General features: G+C 38.0%; 1 long non-coding RNA gene across 1 annotated transcript in view; it reads left to right on the top strand.

The window, feature by feature from the left end:
- LOC132382477 (uncharacterized) overlaps positions 1 to 22,982 on the top strand; it is a 41,654-nt gene extending 18,672 nt beyond the window's left edge. Inside the window, exons 3-5 of the long non-coding RNA XR_009508346.1 lie at positions 12,686 to 12,827; positions 17,020 to 17,169; positions 21,349 to 22,982. This is a non-coding gene — a long non-coding RNA (uncharacterized LOC132382477). The remainder of the gene's footprint in view (positions 1 to 12,685; positions 12,828 to 17,019; positions 17,170 to 21,348) is intronic.
- Positions 22,983 to 23,284: the final 302 nt, after the last annotated feature.

Here is a 23,284-nt window from a genome sequence, read left to right on the forward strand (position 1 = left end):
ATTGCTACTGGGGAGTGTTAGCAATAAATGACTGCATGCTGCAGTTAGTTGCTATTCCCAGAAAGTTAGATTCATTCATGTCATTGGAGACCTAGGGTGAAATCAACCTCAGGTCCAATGGTTTGTGTATCCTCGTATTGCTGAACTACTGCCTGCCTTTATTTTACTTCCATAAAATCTTTGATGTTCACTGCTCAGGCTAAATGTCTACTCGTTCCACTCCTTCATTAAAATTTGTCCAAGTTGCTCAGCTGCATTTGAGCCGAAAATCGGGCTCAAATTCCTTTTCAATGGTCTTAAGAAGTAAAAAAAAATCAGCTTTTAAACTCCCTAATTGCTGTTGTTGATGGGTCTAATTTTGGAAATGTAGGATCATAAGACCAATGCTATTTGAACAATATATTACCCTTTCCAGCAACATTTTACCACTTTTCGTTCATGTGAGTATTTCTCTTCTTTGGGGAGTGGGGAAGAGCAGGATGCATTTTAGCTCAAGTTTCACGGAGGCCAAATATTTAGAGTGGAGAAACAATTAACAGTCTGCTTCCAGGTATAGTCTTTTAGATTTCTCAGAGAGTTATGTACGCAGATGTTTAACTGAATTTTTAAATTTTCCAGTCATTATGAATTAGATAATGAGAGATCTGAAAGGTGCAGTGAAACCAGGCCATTGCTGGTTGATTTTAACCAGATGATTATTCCAGTTGGACTCCAGAGAGCTTTAATTAGTGGGTACAATTTACAAGCCATTCACTGCATTCCAAGGCACAATCTCCCTCAACTCAGGAATGCCAACCTTAGTCTTTAAGAAAGGCCTTAACCAAAATGCTTTAATCAGTAAATCAAGAATTTGCTAGCTCATAATCTCAAAGAAATTACTAAAAGGAAATAGCCCTGGGTGAAATGCAACTGACACTACCTCACTATTTTGAAGTGAAACTATAACAAGCAAATATTGTTTCACAGCTGGGTTAAATAGATCTTCATTTGTGCAAAATAATTACTAACAGAGCACATTTAAAGGCCAGCTGCAGAGTTCAACCCCAAATTAAGGTGCCTGTTTCCCCTCAGGCAATGAATTTAAAAATGTCCAGAATTGTAGTTTCCAGCTATGGTCACTGGAAACTGCTCGAACCATTCAAAAAGCCCCTTTCTTTACCTTGGTACTTTGAAAGTTGTCGATCTCAACACAGCAAGAGGAATTGTTACACTGGAAACATTCAGATACCAAGATCCTGATTCACGAATAACAATTGATATTAAATTGACAGGTGTGTGTGTTTTGGACACCACACACGCACACTGAAGATATTTATTAAAACTGTGTAACCTCTTGTTGCATTGTGTGCAACAAGAACAGAGATATACAGGTATACAGGTCTCGAATTTTGCCTGCAAGGATATCTTCATTCGTCATAGAATATAGAACAGTACAATTCAGCCCATATTGCTCATTTAAACTACACATCTGTCAGCACATGATACACTCCTTTCCCTGCCTGTCGTGTATCTGCAAGTGTCTCTTAAATGTTGCTAGCATTGCTAGCATATGTCCTCACACCTCTTCTGGTAACATTTTCCACACACCTACCAATCTCTTTTTTTAAAAAAAACCTAGTCTTGTAAATCTCCTTTAAACTTTCCCCTTTCACCTTAAAGCTATGCCCTCAAGTATTTGACATTTCGACTCGGGAGAAAAGACCCTCTCTACATCACTCATATCACTCAAAACTTTACATATGTTCAGGTCACTCCTCCCCCACCCCCCCCCCCACCAGGTATTCAATGCTCCTGAGAAAGTAATCCAAGTTTGTCCAACCTCTCCCTATAGTAATGGCCAAATCCATGTTACATCCCAGTGAACCTCTTCAGTACCCTCTCCAGCACAACTACACCTTTCCTAATGCAGCAACCAGAACTTCAAATAAAATGTAAATAATGCCAAACCAAAGTTTTATACAACTACAATCTGATTTTCTGACTTTCTAGTCGTTGCCCTAACCAATGAAGGCCGGTATATTTTAGGCCCTCTTTACCCCCTACCTACTTATGTTGCCACTTTCAGGGAGCCATGGACTTGCACTGCAAGATCCTTCAAAGCTTCTGAGGGTCTTGAATTTAATGTTTACTTTCCTCTTACATTTGGCTGGAGGCTTGTCCTGGGGTTGGATGTGAATGGGTGGGATGGAGGAATGCTGTTGCTTTGTTGCTTGTTGTGTTCTATGTTGTTCTGCTGAGCACTGTGGCCATGCTATGCTGGCACCAGAATGTGTAGCGATGCTTGTAGGCTGCCACCAGCACACCATTAGGTGTGTTAGTTGTTAATGCAAACAATGCATTTTCCCTGAAGAAGGGTCTCGGCCTGAAATGTCGACTCTTTACTCTTTTCCATAGATGCTGCCTGGCCTGCTGAGTTCCTTCAGCATTTTGTATGTGTTGCTTTGGATTTCTGGCACCTGCTGATTTTCTTGTGCTTGTGATGTATTTCAATGTATGTTTCGATGTGTATGCGACAAATTAACTTGAATATTGACCTTCCAAAGTAAAACACCTCGTACTTATCTAAATTAAACTTCATCTGACGCTCCTCTGCCCACGTTTCAAACTGGTCTATATCCTAATGAATCCATTGACAGCCTTCCTCAATATCCACAACTCTACTAATCATCTACAAGCTCTCTAATTAGCTGGGCTACATTTTTGTCTACTCATTTGTACATCATAACCAGCAATTCCAGTACTGATAGCTGCAGAACTCCATGGGCACCGACCTCCAGTCAGAACAACACCTCTTCACCACAACCCAGTCTTTTTGGTCACCTCATTAGAGGAGGGAAGTGGAAGCTTTAGAGAGGACTCAGAGATTTACCAGGATGCTGCCTGGATAAAAGCATGTCTGAAGAGGAAAGGTTAAATGAGCTTGGCCTGTTCTCTTTGGAGTAAAGGAGGATGAGAAGAATTTGATAGAGGTGTACAAGATCCTTCAACATCTCTACTTCTGTCAAAAAAGCATAGCAGTATCTTCACTTCCTGAGAAGACTGAGATGAATGTGGCTCCACCTCATTCTAACTAATTTTTATTGGAGCACTATTGACAGAGTCATAGAAACATAGAAAACCTACAGCACAATACAGGCCCTTCGGCCCACAAAGTTGTCCCGAACATGTCCCTACCTTAGAACTACCTAGGCTTTACCCATAGCCCTCTATTTTTCTAAGCTCCATGTAGCCAACCAGGCAACTCTTAAAAGACCCTATCACATCCGCCTCCACCACTGCTGCTGGCAGCCCATTCCACACACTCACCACTCTCTGTGTAAAAAACTTACCCCTGACATCTCCTCTACTCCGAAGCACCTTAAACCTGTGCCCTCTTGTGGCAGCCACTTCAGTCCTGGGAAAAAGCCTCTGCCTATCCACATGATCAATGCCTCTCATCATCTTGTACACCTCTATCAGGTCACCTCTCATCCTCCGTCGCTCCAAGGAGAAAAGGCCGAGTTCACTCCACCTATTCTCATAAGGCATGCTCCCCAGTTCAGGCAACATCCTTGTAAATCTCCTCAGTGCCCTTTCTATGGCTTCCACATCCTGACCAGCTGCGTCACCATCTAGTACGGGAGTTGCAAGACCATAAGACCCTTTAAATGATTGTGAGGATTCCTGAGAGTCACATCAGCTTCTCCCTTCCACCCACCCAAGATATTTATCAGGAGCCTGCAAACACAGAGCCCTAAGCATTATCAAGGATCCCTCTCATCCATCCCACAATCTCATTGAACCCCACCCCCCAATTATCAGAGATGAGATAACCTAACATTAGGACAAAGACTGTTACAATGTAGAAATTCTTCTTCCCCCAGGCCCTGACACCACTGAACACTTTGCCACCACCCAAGTTTCATCACATATGAAGCACTAGTTGAGCTTTACTGTTTACTTTTTAAATTTAGTCATAAATGCACCTTATGATTTTTTTTCTTTCTATGTGTCAATCTTCTGGAATATATTTTATTATGTGCTAATGTATTTCTGATGATGTTATATGTACTGTGATGTGCACTTTGATCTGGAGAAACGTTGCTTAGTTTGCCAGTATGCATATTTACGGCTGAATGACAATAAACTTGAACTTGAAGCACTAATTAAATCTGAGAAAACAATTCCAATCTCGTATCACCAGTAAATTAGAAGGATGAATTTAGAAATTTAGAATTAGAAAATTGAATTTAGGAGGATGAGAGGGGATCTGATTGAAACTTATAAGATTATTAAGGGATTGGACACACTGGAGGCAGGAAGCATGTTCCCGCTGATGGGTGAGTCCAGAACTAAAGGCCACAGTTTAAGAATAAGGGGTAGGCCATTTAGAACAGAGATGCGGAAAAACTTTTTCACCCAGAGAGTGGTGGATATGTGGAATGCTCTGCCCCAGAAGGCAGTGGAGGCCAAGTCTCTGGATGCATTCAAGAGAGAGTTAGATAGAGCTCTTATAGATAGTGGGGTCAAGGGATATGGGGAGAGGGCAGGAACGGGGTACTGATTGTGTATAGTCAGCCATGATCACAGTAAATGGCGGTGCTGGCTAGAAGGGCCGAATGGCCTACTCCTACACCTATTGTCTATTGTCTATTATTGTAAAATCTCTAAAAATTTCAAACCCAGATAATGTGTTTGTTGCAATATATACTGAATATGTATATATATGAGATGAGATCATTATTATATACAAATAAATAAATAGTTCTTCCACTGAGCTGATCACTTCCCCTGCTGACCATTCCGTGATTCCATTCATTACCAAATTGTTTAAATATCTAGGGCAGATCTGATGAAACCAAGAATTAAGGCTTAAACTGGTTGCTTCTTCAAACAATCCAGGAGAAAAACTATAGGGAATTTATTTTCTTTTTTAAAACATGCAAATCAATTAATTTTGGAAATGATACATGTAAAAATAAACTGGTATTTAGCTTAGTGGTACAGTGAGGATGGGCTGTCATATGTAACCATGAAGAAGTTACAACGAACTCTGAACATTCTTCAGTATTTTACATGGGGTTTAATGCCAAATTACAACATTCTTCCTTCACAGATGTTAAGATTTCTCGTGACTTCCCTATTAGTATATATAATCACCTCAATCAAACCTCTGCTGGTCTGATATGAATATTTTGTTTGAGGTTTTGAGTTAAAAAGGTACTATTAACATAATAACCTTCTTACAGTAATACGTCATTCTATAATTATTGTTTCACACATTTAGCTTAATATGATAACCATATAGATTCTATCACAACTTAAATTGCACCTAATTCATTTAAAATGCATTTGAAGTGTGAGGGATCTTATTTAAATATTAACATCAACAGTTCTGTTTGTGTTCATGTAATGTGCACTTATTCCTAAGCTAACATTGGCAGGGAAATGAACCAATATCATCAAGTGGTGGCTCCAATTACACTCAGCTGGTTCTTTTGGGTGGGTCATGTTTTTCCTGGTCAATACTGGATTCTCAAAACAGAGTGTCCACTTTAAACTCCATCATGGCAAGATATTACAAGGATGTGGGAAGATGCTGTCAAAGCTCAAGAGAAAATATAACATTCTCATCAACACATGGAAACCACAGGTCTGTGACTGCTTAAAATTGAGGGACGGCTGGAGAGACAAGTTCATTCTTGAGGAGAAAAGTTAAAATTTAGTGAACACAACAGAACATGTGTTTTACCTCATAAATATGCACACATGTTCTCCATGAAGTATCTCATGCCCCCATCAGCCTCAGCAGTTTTATGGATCTGGAAGGAAGCACGTCCCCTTTAACACTAAGAAAGTGGCAGAGAAGAAAGGTTCCAGATAAGACTAAAGCTAAAGTAAAGAATGATTGACAAATACTGATTGATTGATTGAATGGTTGACAATTAAAATAAAGGAGCCCTCATGAATTAAGATCTGTGTATTTATCAGTGTACTTAACAAATTGGGCTTAACAGGTAGGACAACAAAAGATCCAAACTCAGCTGAATTGCTTGTGGCAGTGTCAAGTAATTAAATGCATGTTTGGGTCAAGAGAGAAGCACAACATATGAGAAAATATCTCTCTACAGATAAATGGGTATACTTATTTTATAATTCATTGATTTTATGCAAAATATGGCCAGGTTATAACCGATTATTTGGAGATCTACAATGCTAACAGCAGTCTGAGTGGTCTGATGAGCTCTTTGCATGTGTACTGGAGATAACATCTTGAGAAAATCATCCAATTTATCATCTAATTTGACTAAGAGGCCCTCTCTATATTACATGTGATAGCAAAATTGCAGCAGATTACTTCACCCATTGTAAATACTCAAACCATTCTTTGTTCTTTATAACAAGCCATCCTTCAAATGCCTGCCTCGCTACCAGCATTTCTCCAGTTTCTTCATCAGTAGCTTGCCAATTCATGCATGCGGCGTACTATTCACATATTCTACCGATCACTATCTTTATTATACATTATAATAGCTTTTCTACATTGTATGATATAAGTGTCTGACCCAGGCAGAAGAATCAAATATTAAACTTATGTAATAATGCATATCTAACCTTTTTTCTGATTGAAAAAGTAAGTTTGCGTTATATTGAATGACAGAGAATGAGTAACCCAAATGGATTATCTGACGAAAGGAATTCTCAATGTTCATTATATTACATAAAAGGTTTCTACTATTCTACAACACCCTCCTCATCTCAGGGCTTAACTTGAATCTCTATGCATACATCAATGTTGCTTGTCTTAACTGCACAGCATGGTAATGTATGCATCTCATTCAAAAAAAAAATCAGTAAGGAAAATTAGCTTACTAACCAAATTATTTCTACTTTGTAACTATATTCTAGGAAATTCTTGGTAATAATAAGCTTAAATATGGCAGTACATGTGTAGGTCATAGTTCTTTTTACAGCTTATGTCGTCTCAATGTTGGGTGATTTCAGAGGGGGTGGGTCGCCTCAGCAGAGGTTACAAGTAAGGTTATCTTCCAGGAAATCTCAATAATTAGGACTAATTGTTACCATTTCAATTATATTTATTTTTCCTCATACATTTGGAAGGGGCATTTTGGGATAACAATGTCCAGAACCATATTTCTTCCATGAATCATATCGGTGTTTCTTTGCGAACAGCCAACAAAGGACTTGCTTATAGAAAGGTGAGATGATTATTAGAGACTTCTTACCTTTCCACCCCCAAAGCCGAGCAGAAAGAAGCATCATTCCTTATGACTGGAATGAGGTCAAACAAAACCTATGGTCAACAATGCCAAGTTGGCTCATGTGACAGGAAGTTCTAGGACTTAGACCCGCAGCCATCTGGTCAGAAGGCAGGTGTTATACCACCTGTGCTACCAGGATGCCCAAGGCCAATTTTATTTTTTCCTCTTTCTCTCTAGTCAAATTGGGGTCAAGCAGCTGGACCATGTGTCACGGAAAATGGTGCTCAAGCAGTGTAAGTTCACTCATCCAAACTGATAATTGAAAAAGCCACGAGTGCAATATTGCACTTTTAATTGCAAGCTTTGAAGTTTAAATGGATTAAAAAATGCACTGACAACTTAAAGGCTTTTTTTGTCTTTAGATGAAGTACTCTTTCATTTAATTCTGAATAAATATTTTGGGAGCTTACCTAGGAAAATATTTTGTGATATATTGTGTAGAGATCTTTCTGAAGACCTTTATGGTGGCTTTCAGTGAGACTGGTGCTGCTGGGAGAGAGTCCCTAACTTGAATAACAAACACAGTAGGTATCCAGAAAATTGCAAAATAGCACAAATTTCACTTATACCTTAAAATACCATGCACAAAGAAAAACAAAAATGAAAATAGAAATACTCAAGTAGAACAAGAAAAGTATTAAGGGAATTCTTTATTTTTAGGGTTACTGGTGGATATTTGAATTCAAAGCATGCTTGGAAAGTCCCAGTTTATTAAATTGGAATTGAAATGTTTAGCAAGAATTTGCCATGTCCCTTAAAAGATATTCATATGGCATGGTTGTACAAAGTGACAGTAGTCATTTTGGTAGTGGGTTCATTGTTACCAACTTTGATAGCACATCATGGGACTGAAAATGGAAAGTGCGACACTCAAAACTGTGACAGAATCCAGGGAACAGAGGAGAGATGGAGGCATAGGCCCAGGAGTGGTGATATCTGGACAGTGAATAGAGCATTGCCTGGTGCTTGGGGGATCTGTAGTTATTATCTGGAGGTCAGAGACATGATCATAATCTGAGGGTTTAGAACAGCTGGCAAGAGATTTCCTGCTTATTGTGAGTAGGGAGGAAATTGTGATCTTTATCAGGGAGTTAATAGCCAGCTGGAAGAGGTGGGGGGAGGGGAGGAGGTCAAAGTCTGATATGATTTGGGATGAGATAGGTGGGAGGGTATATTGGTACGATGGTTAGCGTACCTACACTGGGAGAGAGAAATAGTTCGACTTACAAGAGTCCTGAATGATCCTGTTTTCTGGGAAATACTGTACCTAATGATGGCCATTCCCAGGTCACAGTGAGATACACTGTTTGGTAATGCTTGTTACACAAAGAACACCATTACTTGATATGGTATGGAGAAATCATATTAGACATACAATTGTGACTCTCAAGTGCAGTGTGTAGTTGAATTTCCAAAGTGGACTAGAAATGGTTAAAATATTTTCCACACTGGAAATGAAAACTGATTATAAAATGAGTACTTCTTAAAAATCAGAAATATTTTATTATATTTCCAGATCTCTATATCCTTTTGCACTAACAGCCACATTACTATAACACAGATCAAAATATATACAGCACAAACAGAATATGTATGGATTTAAATTATTTCATGCTGTCATTGGAAATGACTAATACATATGACTTATACTGGTGTGTGTGATCCAAAGCTAACTATGTTAAATTCCAAAACAGAATTCAGTACTTAATGTGTTAAGTAACTTGACTTTAGCTGTTAATGAATACGGCAACTTGGAGCCCATTAGTTAGGGCAAATGCAACACTAGAGCAATAAGGCACACAGGTGATGCTTCAGCAATTTGATCATTTGTCAAAGTTTTAAAAAGCAACTGAGTTGTTGAACTTTATCCCATGTTGAACTATTTTTCTTCTCGTGGTTTAGCCTTTCACCTAGCAGTTCTCTGTTGCAACCTTTGACCCCCTCCATTTGCAATGAAAGTTCAATCAGTCTTCTATAGAATAAATACCAGTGTAATGATATATAAACAAGTACTGTAGGCATTACTGGGGATTTTTTTTTCATTTCAATGTTCTTCTTAGTTTCTAGATGATCTACAGTTCAATAATCTACTTCTATTCATGCAGACTGTTTTCAATATTAGGTTTCATATTAATTCAAATGGCTTAAAAGTCTATCATAATCCAACATTTTAAAAAAATAAATCTTTTTTTTTGTCTTGGTTGTTTAGTGAAAGTCTAAAATCCTAGTAAAATATTACCTGAAAGTTAGATGGAAAGTAACTGTTTTCAATATAACATGTAATTAGGTAAGAAGATTGCATGGTACATGGTCACAAACCGATGGCCTCATAATTGTGAGGGTGAGTGCAAAAGCAAAAAAGGACCAGCTTCGCAAAGTGACAGGTGAAGATATATTTCACAACAGGCTTCAGTTATCCTTATTCAGGCAGCACAATTGTTTAATTAATCATAGGTACGACTCATATACATGACCACTTCTAGCAGTGAAAATAAGCTGTCTCTTCCTTCAGAATCAGAAAAAGAATCAGGGTTAAATTCACCAGCATATGTCATGAGGTAGTGAAATGGTGTTCATGGAATCATTGTCCATTCAGAAATCTGATGATGGAGGGGTAGAACCTGCTCCTGACACATTGAGTGTGTGTTTTCAGGATCCTGTACCACCCCCTTAATGGTAGCAATAAGAAGGAGACATGTCCTGAGTGATTGTCCTTAATGACGGATTCTATCTTTTTGAGATATTGCATTATGCAGGTGTCCTCGATACTGGGGAGGATACTCTCCAAGTTCACAACTTTCTGCAGCTTTTTCTGATCCTGTGCAGTGGCCCCTCCATTCCAGATGGTGATACAACCAGTAAAAATGCTGTCCACTGTACATCTGTAGAAATTTACGAATGTCTTTAGTGACATATCAAGTGTCCTCAAACTCCTAATGAAATATAGCCGCTGTTGTGACTTATTTGTAATTGCATCAACATGTTGGGTCCAGGATACATCATCAGTGATGTTGATACCCAGAAGCTTAAACCTGCTCACACTTTCTACTGTTGATCTCTCCATGAGGTTCAAAAGCCTTCACATAAACAGAAAAATCATTGTGTTTTTCCCATACTGAATGGAATGCTAAAGTATATTTTTATTACAATTCATGAATAATAGGGTAAGCCATCTAAAACTTGGAAACTTCTGGGCATATTTTGAGGAGGTCCAAAGGACATAGTGGTGTTATTTGTGGATTAGACCACAAGATATTGCAGCAGAACTAGGCCATTGGCTTATCAAATCTGCTTTGTCATTCAGTCAGCTGTTTCTTTACATCCCATTCTCCGCCCCATAATCCTTAAGACACCCCCTTCCCCATTACCAATCACAATTTTATGAGAATTGTGCAGGATTTATTCTTCCACTGTTTTTCTTTTGGACTAGTTTGGCATGGATTAGATGGGTCAAGGAGTCTATTTCTGCACTGTACTTTTCTATGATTCTGTGACTCTAATAGAAGGGCTAATTGTGAGGTTAAGAAATGAGCAAAATGGACAAATGATTCTTCTAAACAAAAAGGACTTATAGACAACTCAACACTCAAATGTAATAAACAAATAATATATTACCAGCTGGCCGTCCATGCACTCAGGTGGTTTCTAGGTTACTTACGCACATGAGAAGTGGGCAAGTTGTTGAACGGTGTTTGTCTTTTCTGCAAGGAATAAGATGAAGGTGCATGTTGTTCATTGGATGAGATGCTCATAAAGAAGGTTATGTATTTTATTCATTTCTGCAGCATAATCTAGGGGGTCTTTATGATCATGCAGGATGACAACAGATAAACTTCAATTAATTGTTTCCTCTGGTTAATGTGATGCCAATAAGAGGGTCAAAAAGCAACTGTAAATAAAGTTAATATCAGTTAAAGGGTAAGTGGTCCAACTTCAAAATTCCCTGTAATGAAAAATCACTGAATCAGAAAGAAGTGACATTTGAGCATTTGAGGTTTACACAGGATCAAATCAGAATAATCCAGTATCTTACAGAAAATAAACATCAGGATAAAACAGTAAAACAAATGCATTTTCTCTGTGCAATAACCTAGCATTCAATAACTCCATTCCCATGTATACGATATCCAACATTACTATCTTGACTAAATTTCAATCAATTCCCTAAAGATTAATTCATGTGGTGGATACAATAGAAGGTGTTCTTTGCATTCAGACACTATAATCATAGTACCTAGCACCCTTTTCCAACTTCATTGCCTTTTTCCCCAATGTTAAAGGACACAGAACTACATATATCCTAATAACAGTCTTACAAATGGAGACAGACTTTTGTTATTTTTCTACTTGTGTTTTTTTGGATTATAAACAAAGGAGTTGAAAAGCTGTTGCTAAAAGCAATGAAGGCAAAAATGTCCTCCCAGGAGAACATTTCACTAGATTTTCTATCAGCAAATATGGAGCTAGTTTGGTGTAGTAACAAAAACAAAATAGGAATGTTATGATTTTTTAAAACTATACTCCCAGCAGCAGAAGTCCCTTTTTCAGAAATGCAAGACTGATAAAACTAACATTAATAGACTGTAAGTAAGAATTATTAAGAAGCTCAATACAGAAAGGCACAAAGTAACTGAAATTATTAAAGAATTATCTCAGGAGATCAGCAGTGGACACACCATTTCAACCAGTTAAAATGTGTTAAAACATTAGTCTTTGAGTGCGGTAGGTGTGGTTTTCACTACATGTAATACACAGCTGGATGTTACCCAACAATGCATAAGGTACAACTGCAATCTATTAGTTTTGACATTCCTCCATCAATAATTCTTCACATCATCTGTTGGCATTTATTCAAGGGTTTTACTGATGTACTGCCAAAGTCATTAGCCTGTTTCCAACATAAGAGCTATCTTTTTTTTCGAATCCTAGATCATGGGTCTTCATATAAATGAAGTTTAATTGACTGAGGACATTGCTAAAACCTACAATAAACAGTCTGCTTCAGTCCCACAACACTTTATTTAATCAATATTATTGGGCAGTAGAATATGAAAAATAAACTCTCAAATAAATGAATTCCCTCAAGTAATTTATTTTTTGTAAGCTGTTTTATTATATTTATAGAACAACTTTAATGCATTTTCTCAGTAGGTTTAAAAATATGAAATTTCATTATGGGTACTGGCACTATACTGTGGCTGCTTTTACAATCTCACTGGCAACAAAGGGGTTACAAGTCAGATTCCAATGAAGCCTAGCTCCCAGAGTATTTCCTGCCTTTACTTCCTACCCTTGCTAGTGGAGGACCTGCTCTGGGAATCTGCCAGTGGGCACTGAACAAGGGTTTTACCAGACTGCTGCTGAACAGGTTTTACTGTGAATTTCCTGCTAAATATAAATATTTATTTTTGCCAATTTACTAGATCCACAGTCCTAAAGAGGTTGTCTGATGCAGATTAATACAGATTTCTGTGGCTGGGTAATATGTTGTAGTACTTGGCAGCCACCATCATGTCCTCACTCTGTGATCAGTGCAAAGAGTAATTCCAGAAGAGACATGTGCAGGTAATTAAACCACTGCCGAACTACCAATACATGTGTTGCATAAATATACGATTAACAAAACCTATAAAGCAATAATCCAACATCATTAATGAATAGGGATCCTATGATGTTATGGTATACTGATATAAAGTGACATGTAAAACCCATGGTAATCATTATAATCTGTTTACCCCTACCGTGATAATTGCAAACCTAGGCAATCAAGATAATTGTGATAAATCAAACAGTGAAAACAGCCATAGTGAAGTCTTTTTAAAAAAATCTGTGTTAGTAAAAAGGAGATTCCCAGGAAAATAAAACACAATAAGGAAGCCTTTATCCACAATAATGTTGCTCTTTGAACTTTCAAAATGCTGGCCCCAGTGTTAGGGAGTTTCTGTTCTGATTTTTTCTCTTTAATGAACGCAACTATTTGCCTGCCCACATAAGCTTTTATACCAGGCTTTAAAAAAAAAAAATCATATGTGGAGACCATGCAGACAATGAGGCTATATCTCTGTAAATGCTTATATTCTAGAAAAAAAAGGGCTAACTTTTAATTTGTGGTTGCTAGTCATATAAGAGTTAATTCTCTGCTCTGTTCAGATCTACACTGAAACTCTCAGTCTTTTGTTAGGAAGACAACTGTTCTACAATGAATACTTCAGTCAAAAGTGCAAAATAATATATATGCTTGTTCCAGCAAATAAAAAGATTCATGTTGCAGGGCTGAAGATTGGTATCAGAGACTAGTCACTATTCATCATCATCTGGGCAGGGAAACCTTTGAGCTTCTTTGTTCCCAGAGAGGAAAGTGAGTTGGGAAAGTGTCAGGAAAGTGTAAAAGCTGATATATAGGCTGCAGTTGTTTGTCTCAGTGACCTTTTGTGGGGACAGAGGTGATCTGTCAGGCACCCTTCAGCAAAAGTCATGCCCTGAGGTTGGAGACCTTTGACCTCTGAGGAGCAACAGGTCAGACTGCGAGCAACTGTGCAAGCGCCAGTGCTAGGACTACAGACCAACGGAACAGAAGAAAAGGCGCCTAGAAGAAGAAAGGAGATGGTGGGAAAAAATGCTAATTTATAGAAGTCGAGTACATATTTCACAGTGCCACAGTGGATCAGCTGACGGCGGAGGTTAAAGGCCACAGTTAGTCTTGATTTCCTGAGTGTGTTACTGTAACATCTGTGTGTTAAGAGACTGCTGAGACCAATGTTGTGACCCTAAGACATACAAAAAGGGTAAAGTGGGAAATTATAACTGCAACCACTGTTTGACTTAAGTTTAACCACCTCCGGGGCTTTCAGTTAGTCACCTCACTGTTAAATAGAATTCAGAGTGGAAAATGAATCCAGAAATCCATATATCCATTTATTACCCTGCTTTCAATATAATAATCCAACTATTACTTAGTTTTAAGATGGTTGCTGAGAATGAAAGCATACTTATTTATACTAATGATCAAAATTAAAATGTGTGGATAGCCAATGATAGAAAATGTAATGTCTCGTGGGATTAGTAAATAGACATTTAACGGGGACTATAATCACCCTGTTTTCCTCTTATCCAATCATTTACAGGGTAAACTCAAATGAATTATGGCAAAGAAAAGCTAATCTTAAGTAAATGAAAAGTTGAAAGTCTGGTAGTGGTAGCAGATTGAAGCAACTGAAATGTCAGTCCCAAGAGAGAAAGATCATATTAAAGAAAGCAGTAATTCTTAAAGCACTAATGCACTAATGCTTTTAGAACTTAATTTAAGCCTACATTTGATCTTAGCCAAAAGGCCAGGAGTCCTTCAATTCCTTCAGATGTAGTTGTAGCCAAGTTCAATATTCCTCTTGGTCCAGTGTTACCCTGATATTTTTTTCCTTGTGGACAGCAAGGAAGTTTAGTAATGCATGATTGGCACAAGCTGGAAAACCTTCTCTCACCTCCTCGCACTTTATGTCACCCACTCTCACCTCTCCGGCCACCCCCATACAATACACAAGACAATCACTGCAGAAAGTACCCGGGAAATATTTGTGAGCTTTAATCAGTGGTGTAAGATTTGGCCCTGGAACTGAGGAAACATGGGAATTTCTGGTCATAATTCTCTTTACTTCCTAACTTCATTTATTTCCCAAAGACTGAAAACATCTATAAATATCCAAGAAGGCCACCCATCTTAGATATTAATTGTACCTTTATTGTAAGAGAGTTTGAATACGGTAAAATGATGGATTGCTGCAATTATATGGAGCCTTGAAGATTTTGTACCATACTGAAACAGCAGAGGAAGTGTAATGAAGATTCAGCAGAGCTGTGCCATATGGGATAACTGAGTAGACTATTACTGCATTCTTTGGTGTTTGTAAGAAATGAAATATTTCATTGAAACTTTGAACTCATAAGTCTGGATGCAGGTAGAATGTATCCCTAGCTGAGGAGACGAAAATTAGAGGCCACTGATTAACAATAACTGCTAGACTATTTAGGATTGAGGTGAGGAAGAATTTCTTCACTTCAATGTTGTTGAATCCTTGAAATTCTCTACCATGAAGAACTATGGATGCTTAGTCTTTGAGTGCATTCAAAACTGAGAACAAAAGATTTCTGGATAGAAAGAGAACCAGGGGATTTGGAGATGGCAGGAAAATGGCGTTTAGATAGAGGATTTGCCATCATCTTCATGAATGGTACAACGATTCTCAAAAGGCCAGTTGTTATATCTTTTTCTGACTTCATATGTTTTCTCAACTACACTCAGAGGTGAGAAGTTGCAAGCTCCTAATCAATAAGCCCTGTATGAGTCCTGAAGAAGGGTCTCAGCCCAAAACATCAACGGTTTATTCATTTCTAGAGATGCTGCCTGACTTTCCGAGTTCTTCCAGCATTTTGTATGTGTTGCTTTGGACTTCCGGCTATTGCAGACCTTCTTATGTTTATCATCTGTATGTATTTTATCTATTTGATCTAGTCCTTCATTATTCAAAAGATGCGCTCTTTTCCTTTAACCCTTAACATGTTATGCCATGAAAAGGTATGCAATTAACCAAGATGCTTATACCTCCAAATAGCAACTGACCCATTGCTATACCATAAATTAAAAGGCACGTAAGTAGGGTAACTTAAAGAAAAGTTTAAAATATGACTTGACTTCTTAACCCACACCTAGTCTGGAGAGTTTTATTTTACATTTAAAAAAATCTAATTGCATTTTTATTCCGATTTCAGTTTACTAATGAGGAAATGGATCTGTATTCCCTCCTGTGCCATTTGACAAAAACCATGACATGCAAAAGATTCCTGACTACCCATTTTATTAAGCCTGGAACATTGATAAATATCTTCCATGCACCTTTTCCATACATGTGAGGCTAATGAAGTTAGAATGAAGTGAAATAGTTCAGGGAGGTTATAAGTTGCAGTTTCCCTATTAAAAATAGGACAAATTAAATATAAATGTTTACATAAACAAAACAGTTCCCTAAAAAGCAAGTGTGCAGATCACATTATGTCCACAAGCATATATGAAAAACAGAGAAATAACTTTGAAGCAAGACACATGAATGTATGAATGTTCATCTTTTTCCATAAACAAGCAAATATTAAATTACTGTTTGTCTATAGAGAACTCTTTTTTATTTTCCTTGCAGTATATTTAACATTACTAGGCATTAGGAGGCCAACTCTTGGCAGCAATGTGGGTAAATTATTAACTCCACCCCATGCACCACCAGTACTATTGTCATTGGCTGGCAGGAAGCACGAGCTGAAGAGCGGTAGGTTAGCCCCGCCACCTCATCCATGGCCCCTTTCGACCCTGTGTCCCCAACCCCCCTGGAGAAGAAATGTTCCAATCGCGTGGCATAGGTTATTGCCAGGAATTGAATAAACTCACTCAGGTAGGAAAAAATGGCTTTGACTGACAGTCAGACACAGACTCCAAACCCATGGTTGTCTAGCTGGGAGGTAAGTGCTGAAATGTTTTAGATTTTAGGCCACCCAATTCTGATTCTAAATCAGACTGAGAAATTATGACTTTATTACCTTATGCAGAGAACGTAGTAGGAGCAGAATCAACCATTCACAGTTGTAGTTATCGAAATATTAGCAAGTGCCTGGAAAATACATTAATTACTACCTTGATTACTAAATAAAAGAGACATGGTAATGGACAAACAGTGACAAAAGATGAGTAACCATTGTGTATTTTCTCTTTCAATAGGATATCATAATTCAATTCCAACTAACAGTACTTCTTGAGAGTTATGGTTGATTCATACTTATAAGAGAACTGCCACGCGTAGCATCAGTAGTAAGTTATCCTTAATTTATTTCAGCACCAAGTCGTATTCCACTCCTCAGAAGATGAAAGGTATGTTTACAACTGACAGAATCTAAAAGAAATACATTTCTTACAGGTTTCTGCTTGAAAAAAAAAGACATCATCTTTTGAAGGGAGGATCTGTGATATATCATTTATTTTTCCAGTTTGACAATAATTACTGCTTTCCTTATTATTTTAAGTTAGTGGTAATTGGTTATTGAATTAAAACCTTAGGTATAAAAATCAATCGGTCATTCAAAAACTTTACTTATCAAAAGTATAAAATATTAAAAGATGTCATAAGCTTGATGCTCACTTTGAGTAAAGGCAAAATGTTATGTTCTCCCCCAGTTTTTATTCTAATAAAAGTCAGGCACTTATTTTATTTTTTTCACCTTATTATTCGCATTAATGAACATATATCAGAATACAACGTGGAACTGGAATGTTACAGAGTAGCATCATTATAATAGGCCCCTTTGTAAATACAATATCAATTGGTAAGTGCAGCTTGGACAGATTGCAACACACACCTCTGGAATCCCATTCAAACATTTTAATAGGGGTCACAACTGACAAGCAAAGGGCTGCTCCATGATTTCAGTGGGAAAAAGTCTCCCTCCAAGTGAATTTTATTTTTCCTTCATTTATCAGGCTCCCATAAACATGCTGAGCAATTTTCCAGTACATTAACTGGGGACCCTCAATATCCAAAGAGGGAAAAGTGGACAACAGGCTGGAGGAAGATGGATGGCAATGGGATAGGAGTGGGCAGTTTTCCCACTGCCCTAGTCAGAGCCCTGGACAAAGTGCTCATTGACTGAAATGCTTGACATGAGTATCATAAACTAGTACCCGGTACAAAAGGTCTGACACCTCAAAGTACCAGGCACTGTCCAGCTCTATACAGCAAGCCTAAAGGGGCTGGCCCAACAGTTGCATCCTTTTGTGCCTGGGTTCGACAAGAGCTTAAGATGAATAGAGCTCAGCTGAATGCTTATGTGCAATTTTTCATCCCAAAAGACAACATTTCCTTACCGGCATGACATTATTGCAGTGAGTTGAAACATCTTTGCTTTCTCGCAAGAGGCTAATTTCATTTGTACCTTTCACAGCGAGGTGAGCTTGTTTATTGTCCTCTCTGTTTGTTTTGGACTCTTTCTTTCTCATGGGAACCTTGAGAACAGCAAGACAGAAAAGGCAGTCAAATTAGTCTTGAATTCGTATTTTTCCAAGGAAAGCCTGTACGCAATTTAGGATTAGAGTTCCTTACTATGGAAAATACAATTTGGGTACTCTAATTATTCAAGTAGTAATTGTCCTGTCTTAAGTTTTTAACTTTGTTTTGATTTTAGAGGAATACTTATAAATACAGCAAATCTGATCTCTCACCTTCTACCAAGCACATAAATTCCAAAAGAATGAATTCAAAGCCTTGTTTGGTAACTCAGTGCCACTTAAGCTGTTTAACTGATTCCTGGAGTAAGAACCAGGGGTGCATGAGGAGTTTTGGATTCCACTGGGGAACTGTTGCCATGCACTGCCTGAAAGGGTGCTGGAAGCAAGGGAACATTTGGTAAATACTTGAAAAAAAATTTATATGGCTTTGAGGAAAGTGCAAGGTGAAGGGATTAATTGGACAAACTGGAAGTTTTCCCATCTCAGGAGCTAGTTCTCAGTGAAGGCTGATGAAGTTTGCCACTGTCTCTGGTGTACCAGCATATACTTCAGCTGACAGAGGTTAAGACTGTTTCAACGTTGAGACTGCAAACCCTGCAAAGAACACTTGGTCTAACGGGCAACAGAGAATTCTGCCATTGTGTACGCTTTACAGATATGAAATACCTACACCAAGCACTTTAAAACATTAGAGAGGTACAACTATTGTTGTGTCCACAAAGCTGTCCAGAGAATAAATGAACAAATGTCAGAATCTTCTCCCAGGCCAACATCACTAACATTGAGGAACTAATTACATTTAGTTGGCTCAGATGGACAGACTACATCATTAGCATGCCTGACACCATCGTCCCAAAACACAAATTCTGTTCTGAGTTCTGCTGTGGAGAGAGGAAATAATTTAAAGATGACAAAAAATTTAACTTTCCCATCAACTCCAAAGGATCCCTGGCCCATCAACATCTAAAGTGGAAAAGGAGCATTCACAACGACAATGAGCAACTGAAGTCCCTTTTTCACAGAAGGCCAGTGCAAATATTAGGAAAAGGGGTAACACCCCCCCATTCTACTCACCCAACTGCCCCTTCATCCACCTCCTCCTGTACCTTTGGCAGAGTCTGCAGATCCAAAACTGGCCTCATCAGCCACTCTAAACTCACTGCACTGAAATGGAAGTTTGTCACTTTAAATCCCAGACTCAGCTGAGAAGCAAATTGGCTAGCTCTTTCATACAGCCAGTCTCTTCTGTGCTGTATGATCCTGCAAGGTTCTAGATGAGTAAACTGATTAAAGAAACAGCCAGTAAGTTGACTAAAATACTACAAGTTTCATTGGTCTACCTATTTACATGTCACAGTAATGTTAGACAGAAAGGATGTATTGGATAAAGTGGTTAATCTTTATTATTATTGATCATTATGCTCTATAGCTAATTAATGTTCATCTACTTGTGGTTTTTTTTATATATTGTCATCCCACAATTATAGTTACAAATGATTTGATGGTATATTAACAATATAATATCAAACTTTGTTTTGAACTTTTGAAATATAACAGTTGGAAAAGGTCAGCTGAAAAGTTGGCCTTCTGTTGAATTTGATGAAGTTGAAATCAAACATTTTAAAAGATTTCTAACTGTAATCTAAATATTTAAACCAAGGCGAGGTTACACACGTTGCCTAGGGTGTTAAAATAAGCACTATGTACAATTGCAAGATGAAGGAGTTATTCTGGTCACAACAGAGAACCGACAAGTGGTTGGTTGCTGATCAGAACTGCCTGCCAAGTTACTTGGTGCTCGCAGGGCTTTGCTGACTGACAACTGGCAGAGATAAGGCTGTGCTTTGTTTTGGTGTAACCCTACTGTCTGCCCACTTGATCTTTAGAATTAACGCTAAGTAACATAACCCTTTGAAGCCCGACTGCAGCAACAGCTATCTACCACTGCAACCCCACTGAGCAAATATGACCAGGTGGTTGAAACACAAAAAAAGTCAAAGAATTTGTTAAAGGTGTAACAAGCAGTTGGCCGTTATTGAAACTTAATCAAGCTCAAGGGAGCAGTTATATTAAACAAGACTATCAAGCACATAAAAGGCTGCCAAAATTGAGCAAAAAATAAGCTTTGCTAACACAAAGAAATGCCAAGCAGTGTAGATTTCTTATATGCTAGACTCTTGGCACATGGGAATTGTTTAATCTCACTTTGCAATGGAAAGGAAGAAAATATAATTAAATGGTGGCTCTCCTAAATCCTTCTACATGATAGGAAAAATGTTTATCAATTAGGACTGTGTTAAAATTACAATTATATTGCATTCAGTTATAATTGGGGTGGTCCAGTGGTAAAGTGCCAGGCCACTAATGACACTCCATACAGATTCCCTGCAGAGACTAATGACCATGGATATCTGATTAAAACAAACCATAAATCACTGCACAATGTTTATATTTGTCACATTATCTTTGATATTTTGTTGGCACTGCTGAAAGATGAGAAGCTGTCTTTATGGAATGGCCTTACTGTTGAATAAGAAGTAAGATGAAACAACATAAATGAAGAAAAGAAATTTGATCTGATGTTAGTGGGCATGTGTGTGCAAGCATACGGACAGAGTCAGGCAGGAATGTTGCCACGAGGAAGGTATGACAATGAGATCAAAATGACCCATCTAACCCATTTAGAGGTTTATCTAGGTCATATATTAGACACCTGTAAGTACAGGCATCCCTAGCATACATTCAAGTGAAGAACTATGTGATAGAATTAGTCATGTGTTTCTCCTTTACCAGCATACAAAGTCAATCGGTCAAACGTCTTCCCTAAGTATTTTTTACTTTTACATGACAGATGGAAAAAAAACATGAGACTGAGCTTCTTGTACAACTTAAATCTTTACTTATTTCCAGTACATTGACATTTACTGTTGCCTCTCCCAGTGGAACTACCCTTTTGACACAATTCTACCCAGCATGGGCATATTAATCTGATGTTTTCTGGATGATATCCAGTTCTGGTAATAACATGCAATTATGCTTGTTTTTCAGAAACTCACTCCAGATTGAAGGCATGGCAGGGAAAATCACTGAAGTCGAACTTTCCCTTTCCCAAGAGCAACAGCTGTTTTTTTAAATAATGTGCCTGTTTTGTTTTCTTTTCAGTTGCCTTCTAAAAGGGGCCTATACATCTCAAAGCTAATTTCAGGCTGATTGCAACATTGTTTAAAGGCCTGCATCTGTCCAAAGCAGCCTGACTAGATTTATTTTGTTTGTTCAGGCTCTCTATTTTAATGCCAATTGGATATAGACCATTAAAGCTGCAAGTTGCCATACCTGTCTCAAATGAACTGTACAGGTACAACCTCACTCCATTGTGACCTTTCAGCTGTTAAATTACAGTTCACTAGCACTGGGTGATGGATGTGTTTTTGTACTCACCCAAAGTTGGGCACACAAGAGTAAACAAAAGACACTATCAGCCTCAAGATAACACAAAGGCAGCAAAATCAACATTGAGCGCACAATGTGAACAAAAAATCCGACCAGGACAAAAGAACAGCAACTTTTCAGTGCAAGCCAGTGCTGACATCTGTATAACGATGAATGTGAGAATCCGAAATTAGCATTTTATTGAAATTATTACCCCCATGAGGTGGAAAGAAGGGATTGCTGTGATGTGATTCACATGACAATACTATACCCAGTACTAAAGTGATATGGGATCAGACACATTCTTACTCATAAATAGCAGTTGTTGCACTGTTTGGGTTCAACTGGGGGAAGCTGAATGCTCCTAAGAGAAATTGTTCCTGCAGGAGTGCAACCTAAATTGTGGGTATCAATGGGAATACCCACATCTATTTGCCCTTAAACTGCGAGGGCAAATTACAATCAAACACATTAATGATTCTGGAGTCACATACAGGCCAAACTTGGCAGACGTTTGTCACTGAAGGTAACCTGAAAACCAAAGGAATTTCAAGATATGAAAGTCAGTATCTGCAGATGCCAGAAGTCTGAAAAAAAAACAGGAAATGCTAGAAACACATAGCAGGTCAGGCAGTATCTTTAGAAAGAAAAACAGAATTAATGTTTCAGGTTGAAGGATCTTTTTCAGAACTAGACAAGAGGAAAAAAAAACAACACACACAAAATTCTGAAAGAACTCAGTGAGTCAAGCAGCATCAATAGAAGGAAATAAATTGCCAACATTTCACACTGAGACCCTTCATCAGGACAGAAAAAGCAAGTTAGTTTTAAGCTACAGAAAGAGACTGACAGAGGTTGGTAGGACAAAGGGAATGCCTTATGTAAAGATATTGAATTTCTGTTGGCTCACAGAGTAACTCCAATTATCCAGCTGCTTCAGTCCTTCCTCCAGAATTAAAGAACTGCTTCTTCCCTACTGCTGTCAGAACCTTGAATAATTCAGCTCTTTCACACCCCCTTCCTGATAGAGCTGCCGTGTTCTTGTACTCTTAACTCTACCTATTTCAGTTATTCTGCTATTGTCACTTCAGGAGACTTTTTTTTTCGCACTACTTCAATTTGCACGATAGCCTTTGCATAATTCTGCTGTTGTCTTTTGTATTTACTATTGTATTTATTATTACTATGTATACTGTTCACTCTGTGAGCCTCATGCAAATGAGAAATTTTGTTGCATACTGGTGTATATGACAATAAATTTAACTAATCTAATCTACTCAGAGGAAAGTTTGTTAGTTGTTGGTGGTTACATGCAATATGTCAACATTGAGAAGATGCATTGGTGTAAGCAATGTGGGCATCACTCACACATCTTGGTCTATGTCCTAATTTACAGAAGAGTTGCTTATGGAATTGAACAGAAGTCCTCACTTCTGATGTTATTATATTAGTAAATTGAGCTGTCTCCCATTAATCCTGCAGCTTCACTGTAGATGAACACTTGTTGGGGGTGAAATGCAGAGAGGAAAATTGAAAAAGGGAATAATGTAGCCTT

This window comes from Hypanus sabinus, chromosome 28 (genome assembly GCF_030144855.1).
Source record: "Hypanus sabinus isolate sHypSab1 chromosome 28, sHypSab1.hap1, whole genome shotgun sequence".
In the NCBI taxonomy this organism is placed as follows: Eukaryota; Metazoa; Chordata; class Chondrichthyes; order Myliobatiformes; family Dasyatidae; genus Hypanus; species Hypanus sabinus.